Source organism: Canis lupus, chromosome 22 (genome assembly GCF_011100685.1).
Source record: "Canis lupus familiaris isolate Mischka breed German Shepherd chromosome 22, alternate assembly UU_Cfam_GSD_1.0, whole genome shotgun sequence".
NCBI classification, from domain to species: domain Eukaryota; kingdom Metazoa; phylum Chordata; class Mammalia; order Carnivora; family Canidae; genus Canis; species Canis lupus.
Genome location: NC_049243.1, coordinates 53,367,101 through 53,371,423, shown reverse-complemented (window position 1 = coordinate 53,371,423; position 4,323 = coordinate 53,367,101).

Below are 4,323 nucleotides of genomic sequence, written 5' to 3'. Positions count from 1 at the left end.
TGAAACAACATAACACCAAATAGCATTTAAAACACTTAACAGTGCTAAGACACTGGACTTCAGGCAATGAAGGACAATGGTCCCTAAGAGATGGGGTACAAACAGTGCGTCCTACAATTGCCCCAGCTTGCAGTCCAGAGCCTGCAGGTCATGGTGCAGAGGAGCTGAACCCAGAGGTAGCCTTGCAGGCATCCCAGGCTCGGGGGGAGATGGAGCTGAGACTCAGAAACCAAGTAAACTAGAGGTTATAGGACAGTGTGCAGAAGAGGAGATTGTTGCCCAGGGAGAGAACTCCAGAAATAGGCAGAGAGCCTCTTTGTGCATCAAGCTGAGAACGTGGTGGAAGGAGGAAAAGAACCTTCCAAAATGCTTAAGGGGAAAGGTGCCTATCATTCTCACAAGGGCACAGAACAGCATCTATCTCTTCCAGACTGGAAGATCTTATGACTCCTTGGACATTGAGTGAAGTACACAGGGGTCTTGTCTCAGCACTGGTAAATACTTACACTTAAGAAGAACGTACATTCATCCTACTTTAATATCTCAAAAGCAAGAAACAAGCAGATACATCTTTTTATAAAAACGCGACCCCAGAACAGAGTCTAAGAATAGAAGAATATTAGAAGAATTCAAAGTTGTATATAGCATTCAACAAGATAAAATTCACAATAATTGGCATTCGATTAAAAATTGCCAGCAAGCAAAGGAGCAGGAAAATCCACCCAATAATGAGAAAACATATCAATCATTTTAAACCAACCCCAAGCTGCCAGAGATGTAGGAATTACCAGGTTAGTGCATTAAGATAGCTATTATAACAATATGCTATATATTCAAAAAAGTTAAGTAAAGACACAGAAGATATCAATAAGACACAAAAGAAACCTAGAAGAAGTGAAATTGTAATGTTCAAGATTATATATATATATATATCTCATATATATCATATTAAACATCACATACATGTGATTATATATATTTTGTATGTTATGAAATATATATTTTGAATATATATACATTATGAAGAATTTATGTCAGGTTAGAATTAGAGGTAAAAACTTAAGTGAATTTGAAGACAGTTCAGTACAATTAAATAAAGTGAGAAAGAAAGAAGGTAATTAGATAAACTATATGAGGTACCAATAAGCAGGGGAACACTTTTGCATGTCCTAATATGCTTGTAACTCAAGTCTTCAAAGAAGAGACTGGGAAGGAAGACTGAACAACTATTTGAAGAAATAATGACTGAAAATTTTTCAAATTAAAAGGCTATTAATCAAAAAAATTTAAAAAATAAAAAATAAAAAATAAAAAGGCTATTAATCTACAAATCTTAGAGACTCTATGAACATCAAATCAAGAAAAATGTAGAAAACTATACCAGGCATGCCATAATCAAATTACTAAAAACCAAATATATAAAGAGAAATGTTAAAGGCAGGGGTGGAGGGAAGGGGGCAGGTGAGATATTTTATGTAGAAGAAGTAAGGGTGATAATAGATTTCTCTGGAAAAAAATGTAAGACAGTGGAGTGCCATTCTTAAAGTACAGCAAGAGCTAACTCTGAGTGCCCTAAACATAGCAAAAATACCATCTTGCAAAAACCAAGATGAAATAAAGAACTTTTAAGACATACCAAAGCTGAAACAGTCCATCAGCAGCTCACCTATATTACTAGGCTTTAACTGAAGCAAACTCATCCATAAGATTTTATTGCCTTGATTGTGGTGATAGTTTCACTAACATAAACAGATGTCCCAAATCATCAAATTGCATACATTAAATATGTACAGTATTTTTATATGTCAATTGCCCTTCAATAAAGCTGTTTAAAAATCTACTGCTTTGATTATCTCATTTTCCAATATGAGAATTGCCGTGTTTGCCAATTTCTCTTAACCAAGTAATGATCTTAAATTTTGATTAACTTCATCTTAATGAAACATCTATCACAGGATGCCTCTGCGACCAGCTGCTAAAAAATTCTTGAGGTACTTTGAAATGTGCATAAGATTGCACTAAGAAAATTTCATGAATAAATTTTAGGAGATTTAGACACAATTTGGATTTTAAATGACAAATTATTGATATTACTGTTATCTCTAATAGTAATTATTAATTGGATAATATTAAAATCTATGATCTTTCTAATTTCTACTTGATGTTCCCACAATGTTTAATACCTATATTTGGCAAATTACACATTTCCACTTTGTTTATTTTCATTTTCATTTATTTTCTAATTCAGGTAGTATATTTATGTCTCTTGCTAAAGCTTTAAATTTGTCGAATCTTCTTTCACAGTTACTTTCATTTGTTGCAAGCAAAGTGACAGGCCTATTAATCATGGAGCTTTATATATAATCATGTTTTGGGAATTTTTTTTTTTTTGCCAAGCTTTATTAACATTTCCTACCTACATGATCCAAAATATCTTTCAGTATGGGCATGTTACATGAAAATGTGGAGACTATTTGTTCTTAGTAGTAAGCTATATTTTGCACAAAATGTAATATTTAAAATCACTCACAAAATATTCTGTCATTTTTGTTTCCCTAATTTTATTGTCCTCTGCAAAGGACAATATCTATTAAAAACTATCTATTAAGCTACCAGTTTGATTATTTTAAAAAATACTTCCATTTTATAAAAGCATTAAAATAAAATACAAATTTCTTAATTTTTATACTCACAAATCTTAATTTTTCCAAAAAATAAAGACTTCCTTCTTTGGTTGTTAATATTTTACTCTTTTATTTCTGCAGAAAAAGTATGCATTGAAAACAAATAGAGATAAATCACTATATTGTACATCTGAAACTAATATAACGCTGTTTTTTACTAACCTGAATTAAAATAAAACTTCAGGGCACCTGGGTGGCTCAGTCAGCCAAATGTCTGCCTTTGGCTCAGGTCATGGTCCCAGGGTCATAGGATGGAGCCCCGTGTCAGGCTCCTTGCTCAGTGGGGAGTCTGCTTTTCCCTCCCCCTCTCCCTCTGCTCTTCCTTCTACCCCTTACCCTGCTCATGCTCTTTCTCTCTCATGCTCACTCTCTCTCAAATAGTCTTAAAAAAATAAAATAAAACAAAATAAAAACTTAAAACAGAAAAAAGAAAACAAAGAGAATTATCTGTAATAAATAAGCCGGTCTTTTAACTATCTTCATCTATTTGATAAAATATATTATTTAAAATTATACCTTGTCTTTTTTCTTGCTTACATTTTCACTAGTTTCTGTAATTCTTAACATTTTACTTTCTGGAATTCTTTTTATATACTTCAAAGAAAATTCTGTACTTTAAAGAAGATCTTTAATAATTAATTATTTAATTCATGAATCATAATTCCTTAATTATGAATTTGGTTATTCTATTTTAATAATAGCAATGTTAGAAACTCATTCATTTTCAGGTCATTTTCATCATAGTAGATGGGATGTTATGTTTTTTTTTCCCAAACTTTTTATTATTTTTTAGAATTCTGATCCACTTCTGTATCTATTTATCTTCTTTTCCTGAACACTGCACTACTTGGTTTTTTAGATGCTATACTTGTGGACTAATTTTAGCATAGGTTTAGAATATATCTATCTTACTTAATGCATATTTAATTATAGTAAGCATATATACAATATTTTATTAACTTAAATTATTTTGTACACATTATATACATAACAATCAAATTGGTAAACATAAAATTTCTATAAAATGACAAAAAAACAGCAATTTAAAATACTAGAAAATTATGCATAGAGTTTCCAGGAATATTTAAAGAGGAAAAAAATGTTACTGAAAAATATTTATTTAAATATAAAGAAGTGAATAGAAATGAGCTATTTATTACTGTTTTAGGTCAATGGATGTGCCTACTCCTAATAAGTTATTTTCATGATTAAAAACTTTTTTTCAGGAATGTTATTAAAAAAAGCCAAAAATATTAATAAATTTAATTTACTTAGCAATATTCTCTTATATTTTAAATCACATAAACATGTATTTGTAATATAATAGAAACTCTCTTCCTTACCAATCAGTATTGTAGATTACCTCTATAAACAACATACACAACTTGTCACATTCTCTCACAATTGAGCAAGAATTCTCTGAAGAAATCACAAGTATGAGATTTGTTTGCTTTGTATGCCTTCACACTGCAAGATTCTCAGGATCATGAAGGTTCAATTTCGATGTTTATTTAAACTGTTGGTATTATGTTCGCTAAGCATATTTTGCATTAACTTAATATTAAATATTTTACTTCATTAAATATTACCCATCTTCCTAAGTTTTTTGGTATCTCCCCCTCTACCATCTTATTCCTTG